The sequence below is a fragment of the Carya illinoinensis genome, chromosome 4 (assembly GCF_018687715.1).
Source record: "Carya illinoinensis cultivar Pawnee chromosome 4, C.illinoinensisPawnee_v1, whole genome shotgun sequence".
Lineage (NCBI taxonomy): Eukaryota > Viridiplantae > Streptophyta > Magnoliopsida > Fagales > Juglandaceae > Carya > Carya illinoinensis.
Genome location: NC_056755.1, coordinates 9,461,163 through 9,471,819, shown reverse-complemented (window position 1 = coordinate 9,471,819; position 10,657 = coordinate 9,461,163). Strand labels below are relative to the sequence as shown.

The 10,657-nt window shown below is 36.2% G+C and overlaps 1 pseudogene; it reads right to left on the bottom strand.

Moving 5' to 3' along the window:
- Nucleotides 1–6,889: 6,889 nt before the first annotated feature.
- LOC122306572 lies at nt 6,890–10,657 on the bottom strand (annotated as a pseudogene).

The following is a 10,657-nucleotide window of genomic DNA, read 5'->3' as shown; positions in this document are numbered from 1 at the left end:
TATTTTTCTGCTTCTTGCATGTTATTGAAAGGCAGCTTCCGATTTATCATTACATGTATCTTAATTTTCAAATGTTCACACTATATCATGATCATGAGTTTCTCATGGGTATGCAATATGGAAAAGTGTCATATTATTGAGTGCCAGGAAGTCTAACAAAGCGGTTGATTTTTCATGATTTTGAGCATGAATATTTAGCTCTTAATTTGTTGTATTAGTACGTATGTGGTAATATTATACACTATAAGAGTTGCTTATTTGTACTCGGTTATTTTTTGTTAAAATAATTATTTTTTTTCCTTAAATTGAATTTATTCTTATCACATATAGTCATTCTCATTATAAATAATTCGTCATAAATATTCGTTCTTTTTGTAGTGTTAATCCATCCATGCATGTAATTATCTGTGAGATATTAATTTGGCCTATGATCCTTCCATTTTTGTGATAAAGAGTGGAAGATCGAACACTAATTAATCAATCTGCAAGTAGTAGTACCTGATCACCTCCGAACAGTACGTGCTGCATGTATCCTATGTGACATTATAATTATATTTCGTTCGTTCATGAATATGAAGAAACTATAAAACCTTTCGTCGTCAATGCCATTTTGCTTCAACACGTACAGTAGTCTTTCCCATATATTCCTACTCATTTACGTTTTTCTTAAAGTCAAGACGCAAGACTTACGTTAATATCGGCGGAAGAGCTAGCTTCTAGTAGCTAGCTAGGTATTACGTGAAGACTCCAAAACCAAGTCAGCTAGCATGCATGCACCGATATTCACCATCGTTATGATATTCCAGTAGTACTAGTGGCCCAAATTGGTTTGATTTTAGTTAATAGAACTTTCTTTAATTAATTTGGAACATTTACCACGTTTCAAAACTCGCACAAAACCCTCTCAATTTGATGCATCGATCTATCTTATATCTAATTTCAAGTGCATGAATAGAATATGAAATCATTTGTCAATTATATATCAAAACCACAATATATATATATATATATTTCCTTGTAATATATCACCTTGCATATACTAGCTGATCAAACAATATTGTCACCTACGACAATATATATATATATATATATATATATATATATATGGAGGACATATAACAGTCGGAAATGCAAAACCGGCGGCCATTATTGACATGATGAAGTACTACTCCATGACGAGACCAAATTATGTTGGGGAAGCAGCTTTTGGACAATGGAAAGGAAATGATCAATGTAGTACAGTTCATGCATGTTCGATTGGCCTCAAAAGTCATGATCACTCGAATTTATTACGATCTTATACTAAATCAAATTTCAAATGTCAGTACCAAATTTCCAATTTTATGCATAGTTGCATTCTTCATGTATTAAAAAGTCAGTCCATGACCACTACCAGTAGGCCGCAAAATTAGCTTTTCCTCCACGACATTAATACTACTAGCTATAGGTCAATATGCTTGTCTCACCTCCACGGAACATGCCATCTTTGCCGTATTGAAAAAAAAAAAAGTCTGACTCAAAAGTCCAAATTAACTAGTTGAACAAAAGCTGAACCACACAATAACATTCCCTCCCGCCTCATTCATCATGCATATACACTTTCTTATGATTACCAAAACCGAGCCATCTCTATGTCATCGATCGTTTGAAAAATAACTCGTTGGTGGGATATTATAGATCACAAAAACACCAATTAAACATACATCATATACTGTGCCCCAAAGACAATTTGTTGTCTTCCGTGTCGAGCCTAATGACTTGACCCGGAGTCTCATTGCCATGCTTGGATGGAAACTTCTCCACCCTGAGTACCGCACATACATGGCAACCTCGCATGGTTTCAAGCTGTTCCTGATCTAGTGAAATCTGTAGTTCATAAAGAGATTTTATAAAATTAAAATTCAAAATATAAACTAATTTTTATTATTAAGTAGATTTAATATATGTAGTAGATATTGTTAAGATAAGATATATAAATGATATTTGCAGTCGCGAAATACGTAAGTGTTGTATAATTTTTTTTGAAAAAATTGAGTAAATAAGGATCCCATATGATAAAAAATTTAGATTTTTAATACTGAACTTCACTCTTTTTTAAAAGGATTGAATAGAATTTGTGCATTCCATAACTGTATCTAACATTACTTAAAAAAAAATAAGAAAATTTATTTACTCTCAGTTTAACTCTTCAGAACTAGTGGTGATTTCACATTATATTAGAGCAAAAGTTTTGAATTTGAATAGCCGGCCCTTACTCTACACTTCATCTCATTTAAAATATTTTATTTTATTTCAAATATATAGAACCTAGGTAGCTCTTTATAAAAAAATAAAAAACCAATGCATGCATCGTCGTCCATTCAAACTCCCACCTAGACTTCTAGTTTTGGTAAGGAATCACTGACCTAGTCTTATTCAAAGAAAGTGCTTCCAATTTGGTTTAATTAATTACGGAACAAACGGGCCGCCGAAGGGGCCGATTAACAAATTGTTTAATATTTGGTTAAAATGGCCCACTAGCTCCCAAAAAATCGACTTTATTTATTATTAGATTAATTTTATGAATAATAGTAAAATATTTTGAATTGAATATTTTTTAAATTTAAAAAAAAAAGAGAGAAAATTTTGAATAAAAAATATTATAAAATTAAAATATTATTTTTATTTAGAAATTTGAAAATATTGAATTATTTCTTATTTTTTATTTAAAAATTTGATAAAGATGTAATGATTAGCTTGAAAATATTATAATGATTAGTTTGAAAATTTTGTATTTGAATAATGTTTGGGAAGGAGATGGGATGAGTTGAGATTAGAAGTTTAGAATGAGTTCTATTTCCAAAAAATCCCTAAAATTTGTTTATATGTAGTTTCTAGGTTATGGGATATGAACCAATCAAGCTTGTAGTCCTCTGTGGTTTTCCAATTTCTATGTCGCACTATGGTTAATGTAATTGAATAACTTAGAAGTTAAGATGCATATGCAAATTGAACAAAATATATAATGTTGTACGTGTCATATCGCATGTAATGACCTTGGGCTTATTCAAATTAATTGAAGTTAAGATATCGAAAGATTTCTAAACCAAAAGAATGGATAAGTAATAAGATTTATAAAAATGGAGGATAGCAAGCGTGGCTCAATTTTTTGGCTTTAGAGTTTATATGGTAACTAGTTGTGGGCCCGCGCGATGCATAGAAATGATATAACATACTTAATTAAAAATAATATTATAGATTATCTCAAAAACTTTTTTTTTTCAAAGCTTTTAAATATGTCAAATCTATGACAGATCATGTATACTCTTATTTGAACATAAGTTTGATCCATTTTTTTTTTATTTATGGATTTTCATAATTGTTAGTAAATATTTATATTTTTTTAATCTGTAGTTTCATTGATGCTGAGTTTTGTTTCATTTTAATTTACAGATTCCGTGTAAGAGATCAGTCTCATCCCATTCGCGATTGGGGATGAGATTGATCTCTTACATTGAATCTGTTGATGCATTTTTCGAACCAAGAGATCGTCGAATGAGCCTGATCTCCTTTCTATATGGTAGTGGTTGGTGGTGGATATTCATGACTAGTATAATATATATACATATATAAGGGATAATTGTTTATGTGACTTGATATTAAAGCCTACGTCCACAGTTCTTGAATGCAAAACCCACTAAAAGTGAGATTAAATACAGACTGTCCAGTCCTCTTTCAGTTCTCTACAATCATTCACATGTAGATATATAAGAAAAATGATGAAGAAGCCCCGTCCTTCTCTGTCCTAAAAAAAAAATCGAAGAATTCACCCTTGAGTTGCCTGATCTCCTCCCGCTTCAAGCCCATTGCTGGGTGGCCTTTTAAAATAACATGGGCTCTTAATAGGCTTGCAACTCTATCAGTCGAATCGAGATTCCCATATATTCTGAATAGTATCCTACGATTCCAACCAGGAAATATATCGTGGGAGATGGGGAAAAATGCGTCCGAAGAAACTTGAGAAGCATAATTTAGTACCTGACCATTCCTTTTTCTTTTCTTTTGAGTTTTGAGCCAAGTCCCTTAGAAAAAGGTTCACGACCTGCACCCTCCAACAAAAATGGCTCATCTTGATCACCACCACCTCTAAACTCGGCTTCATTCGAATCATCACCAGACCCACTTACTTTCCTTTTATTCTTTGGTGGGCTTCCTCTAGCAGCCCGCTGCTCAATATACAGAAACATCCTTGAAAAAAAAAAAAAAATCAAAACATGCATTTTGACAATATTTTTCAAAAGTTTCCTTTCAAGAGTGTTATAACCACAAAATAATTATATAAAAGTAATCTCACAAATTGAATCCGTCAAATTTGTTTTATAATAAAAATAACTTCATAATCTGATGAACTCATCATATCAGTTTGTAGAATTACTATTACTTGCAGATGATGGACGCCAGGATATATGTATGATAGTTTTAAGAGATAGATTGTAATTTTTAATTTACTTAGAAATGGCATCCATTCACGAGACAAGAATTGGACAAGAGATCAGAAAGTGCATGGGAGAGATCAAAATGTATATATAGTCTATAATCACCAAATAAAAGAAAATATAAGGCAAAGTTCATAATACATATAGTTATGCAGATACACCAAGTTTGTGTACATAAGATTATATTCAATACTACTATATATCAGCTCAACAGTAAAATAAAACAAAATAAAATAAAACGAGCATGAATTCATTAAGCAACATGGAGATATTGGAGCCATCGGAATATCCACTGCCCCTTCCAACATCAATATCACATTCTTCATTGAAGGACGCAAGGCTGGATCTTCTTGAATGCACCATAGCCCCACTTTCACCATTCTTTCCAGTGTCATGAAGTCCACGTTTTCACCTCCAACAAGCTTGTCCAACTCTCCAGCCATAAAGCAATTATAGACCCAACTAGAAAGAAGTATTTCATCTGCCGATGGAACATTTATTTCTATAGTGCTTCTACAACATAAAATCTCCAAAAGCACAATACCCAAAACTATATGTGCCTGCTTTTACTGATATCAAAGCATTCTTTTGCCATTCAAGTGCCAAGTCGTAGCCAGTTGTCTCTTCGACCCCTATAGTTGTTCTTGATTGATTTCACGGTAAAAGCTTTGCCAACTAAAAATCAGATATCTTTGCAGTCCAAGACTTGCTTAAACGGTTCTATTGAGAGGTATAAAGCTTGACTTATTACTAAAAGTTTCACATAGGAATATGACATTGAGTATGATGAGACCTATGCCTCAATTACCCGTCTCTCCTTTGTTCGCACTCTCTAGGTTGTTGTGGCCTTTCGTCAGTAGAAGCTCTTTCAAATAGATGTCAACAATGCCTTCTGAATGGAGATTAGTGTGAAGAAGTCTATATGCAACCTTCGCCTGGTCTCTCTCATCCACCAGCCAAGGTCTATCATATCCATCATGCTCTCTATGGCCTTAAGAAAGCCCCTTGTGTCTAGTTTGCAAAATTCATCTCTACAGTTTCTTGCTTGGGCTACTCCCTTAGTTCTTATGACTCGGCCCTCTTCATTCATCATTTCGACAAAGGTCTCATTTTGCTACTGCTACATGTCAATGACATGATTATTACTAATGATGGCCTTAATGACATTCAGGAACTTAAGGACTTCCTCAATCAGCAATTTGAGATGGAAAATCTTAGTTACCTCAATTATTTTCTCAGCTTGCAGATCACTTCCACAGCAAATGGAATCTACCTCACCCAAGCCAAGTATGTCTCTAATCTTCTGTCTCATGTTGGCCCTACTGATAACAAGGTTGCTAATACACCCATGAGCTTCCTGCACATCTAACCCTCTCGTGTGGGGAATTATTGTCTGACTTCACACTTTATCGACAATTGATTGGCAACCTGGTTTACCTTACGTACAGTCACTCGTCTAGACATTTATTATGTGGTGCATCAATTGACCTAATTCCTATTTGCCCATCTAACAGTCCACTATATTACTGTCCTACGCATTCTTCAGTATCTTAAGGGCACTCTCCCATGATCTGCACTTCTCTGCTTAGTCTCCACTAGTTCTTTGAGCATACTTTGATGCTGACTGGGCAGATGATCCCATAAATCGTCATTCCATCACAAGTTACTGCTTCTTTCTCAATTCCTCAATGATCTCTTGGCATAGCAAGAAATAGACTGTTGTCTCTCGATCCAATACTGACAACAATGATCTCTCACCTTTGCCACTCCTCTTTACTATGACAATCGCAATGCTATCCAGATTGCTCATAATGATGTTTTTCATGAGTGAACCAAGTATATCAAGATTGATTTTATTTTTTATTTTTTATGAAGGAGGACGGTACCTCTGGAGTTTATTCAAATCCTCACGTGTGGCGGAAGAAAACCGTGTTTACAAGACCAATATTCTTAATGAAATAATCAAAGTGGAACTATACAAAACTCAGAAGAATAAACAAACAAACCAAACAAATAACGCCCAGCTGCAAGACACAAACCCAACGCCCAGAAAATACAGAGTATCAACACAGACCAACAACAGGGCAGATTATCCATTACGAAGATATGGTAATCCAGCTTTATCCGTCTTTAGTAGACCACGAAGTTTCCATGGCAAATCAGAAAAATATTCCCAACAGTTAGTGCATCCCTTCGAGCCCAGTCTAGCCAAAAAATCTGCTGGAGCAATGGCTTGCCGATAAACATGAAGAACATCAAGATTGGTATATTGTCACCTCGTTTGTCATCATTTGCTTCATGGTTCTCTTGATCAGTTGCTCTCTATCTCAATGATTGGTACACAGCACATCAGCTACGTTTATAAAAAATAAAAATAAAAAAAGCTTAATTTGGAAGTAAATGGCTACCGATCGAAGGGACAAAGTTCTCTTCATATATAATATTATTAATAGATCAAACCCGAAAACGTAACCCTATGTTGCTTTTTCTCCTTTCCTGATCTCCACCTTAAACAAATAGTTTACTACTGAGATGAGAGGATAATTCCTATGCCCTTCCTTGATCATGATGGCAAAAGGAAAATACATGAAACCAAATAAAAACTACATGAAAGCAGAAATAAATTCCTATAGGTACTCTACGTGGTTCTGGCAGTTGGACATGGAGGAACAGATACATCGGTAATCCCTTCTAACATCAAGAGCACACTTTTCATAGAAGGACGAAGAGCTAGTTCATCTTGAATACACCAAAGTCCTGCCTTAATCATGTTCTCCAAGGTGGTCTTATCTACTTCTTCCCACTTCACAATCTTCTCTAACTCTCCAGCAAGAAAGCATTGGTAGATCCAATCAGAAAGAATCATCTCATCGTCGCTTGAAATGCCAAGCTCAATGTTCCTTCTGCAACATAAAATTTCGAAAAGCACTATTCCATAGCTGTAAACATCAGCCTTCACTGATATTGGGGTGTTCTTTTGCCATTCTGGTGCCAAGTACCCCCTTGTTCCTCTTACCCCTGTGAACGTCCTTGTTTGATCTAGCATTAGAAATTTTGCAAGCCCGAAATCAGAGATTTTAGCAGTCCAAAACTCATCCATCAAAATATTATGAGGCTTTATGTCACAGTGAATAATTGGGGCCTCGCACTCTTCATGTAGATAGAGGATTCCTCTTGCAACATCCTGTGCAATTCTTACCCTCTGATTCCAATTTGGACGCATTGGAGCTCTAAAAAGAAGATCTGCAAGGGAGCCATTGCTCATGTATTCGTAAACTAGAAGCCTTTTAGAGCCCTCAGCACAGTAACCCAATAAGCGAACCAAGTTCCTATGGTGAGTTCTCCCAATTGCTCGCATCTCTGCTCGGAATTCCCTCTCACCATCCTCAATTAGCTTCTCCAGTCTCTTCACTGCAACAAGTCTTTTAGCTTTGTATAGCGCCCCTTTGTAAACTGCTCCAAAAGAACCCTTGCCTATTTCTTCTTTGAAAACCATTTGTTGCTCTTTTGAGCTCATTATATGAAAACAATCTTAAAGTTATTTCTTCAGTCGGACCCCCGTTTCCATTCTCTAAAAGTCTTTTGTACCTTAAGACTCGACTTTTGAAAATGAAAAGGCCAGAGATTGAAAGGGAAACAACTGAAAATACAGTTAAACCAAAGGTCATAAGAAGGATTTGCACTATTGTTGTTGTGCGCATGACAACGAGTGGCTTCTTTGGGGTATGAACAGTTTCATTGCCGATTCTTCTCTTGCCAACCTTCAAGAAAGCCGTGAACCCCTGTCCTTCAGTTAATCTCCTTACATATATCAGTGGAAGGGAGTGTTTCCTACAAAGCTTACTCTGGCTGTCGAACATGGCGGCCCCACAGTTGCATTCTTCCAAACAAGACCTTTGGCATTCTCCCTCTGATATTGATGCTACAGCATAAGGATGACCTTCCCACCTCATGTTCTCCATGGTTTAGATGCTATAAAAGGCTGCATTAATTTCTTTCCCGCCTCTACACCCTGCTTCCGAGAAGTTTCTCTCACAGCCAAGAGATCTGTCTGACAAATTATTGGTCCCAGGAAGGCAAACACAATATGGTTTTCCGTCATCGTATGTACAATAGCTGTTAAAACCACAAAAAGATTTCACTTCACATAGTTCAGTCAACGCTTCCCATACAGAATTTGATACATTGAAGTTGCCACTATCATCATAGGAGTGAGAATAAAGTCGAAAATATCCATCAGAATCAAGCGTTGCACGATAAATGGTATTGCCAGTGTTGTCGCTGCCCCCATCATAAACGCTATGCTTTAAACTTGTGCCATTGAGGATAGCCAGAAGGCCTGTATTATTGAGATAAAGTACTATTTGACACTTAGAATTACCACAAACGGCGGTACCTATGCTCCAGTAAGCATCTACAGGCTTTTTCCTGTGTTTGCTGGGTATAAAACAAGGTTTCCATCCAACTGCATCTCGAGATGAAACCGTCCAGTTGAATGATCAGACTCTGTTAAACTGGATACGAGTCGCCCGCCATTTACTAAAGTCTGACCTCCTAAAATGGTATCGGTAGGACGTTCGAAACTCTGCCAAATGATCTTGGAATCCTTGTCATAGAGCACGAAGTTACCAGAATCAAGCATGGAGGCATAAGCAGCGGCTGTTGCACCAGCAATTTGTTTCTCTTGTCCTTGCTCAGTTCTCCAAAGAAGCCTTCCCTCGGTAAAGTTCAGATTTACATTTGAGGGGAGCGGCGGATCATCACGAAATGCCGTCCATACAACTATTCTTTTGTCTCCTTCATCCAACCAAATTCCAACTTCAAAGCCACTCAAGTTTTTCGGATAAAAACCAAAGCCAAAGCGGCCAGATGGAGAAAGCCAAAAAGTGGGATCTATTGTGGGGTGGAGTGAAAGGCCTGTTGTAATATGACTAGATTTCTTTGGCGCTTGAGCTCTTCCAGTAGCGAAGGAAATAAGCAAGAGGAATGTAAAGGCAAAAATTGGCTAGGATTAGATGACTAAATGATAAGGTTTATCTTATCATTATTTGATTAAATTTGAATGAATGATAAGATTCATCTTATCATTATTTGATTAAATTTGGATGAATGTAAAATAAGTATTGATTTGTATCTAAACAATATTGAGTCTATCTAGAAGTCTTAGGTGTTGTTTAGATAAGTCTTTGAGGTTAAAATCGAGTTTTGGAAGTTTGGTATTTATCAAGAAGAAAGCTGAACAGAGTTTAAGTCAAAAACAGAAGATATTATCGCGAAATGTTAGCAGTTCGTCGGAACACGTTTTCGTGTCTGTTGCTAACCGTCAGCAGAGTCCTACTACGACTAGAATTCTTTTGAACAGAGTTTAGTCAATAACAGAAGATATTATCGCGAAATGTTAGCAGTCCGTCAGAACACGTTTTCGCGTCTGTTGCTAACCGTTAGCAGAGTCCTACTGCGACTAGAACTCTTTCCAGACTTTCTATTTAAAGGGATTCGGTTTTGTATCTTTTCAAGGACTTCAAGCCACGAATTTTACAGAGGAGATTCTGAGTATTTAGGAGAGAAAATTCACTTGAGAATTTTCATGGGATTTTTCATATCTTCTTGAGTGTGATCGTGCTTTGAATGTGAAGCAACATTGATTGGATTTCAGCCTCTGGAGTTCCAGAAGGGAAGTCAACATTTGAAGATCGCCAGAGGTTCTGGCTGCAACTGCGGTAGAAGACAAATGGGTCGTTTGTCTAGGCAAGTAAGAGAGTCGAATTGCAAAGGTTTTGTAATTGATTATTGCTTGTAATTGTTCTTCAAATAATAAGATTGACTTTCCTGGGTTTGGCTGCCCCGTAGGGTTTTACCTTTAAAGAGTTCTTTAAAGGGTTTTCCTTCGTAACCAATCGTTGTGTTTTGCAAGTTTGATTATTTATTTTAAAGTATTTGATTCTTTTCATAATCTTGTTAATTGAGATCTAACCTATTTGTTCAAGGAAATTGGTAGACAATTTCGTAGTTTTACAGGGGTATATTGAAAATTTCAAGGAAAAAAACGAAGGATATGGAAGCCATGAGGCCCGGGGAGGGACGAAAGAAAATGGCAGTATCGGTTTCAGGATTCAATTAATGGATACAGATGGATAGAGGTCTGGAGGAAAAGAGAGAGAGAGAGATATTCTGGTCTCAGT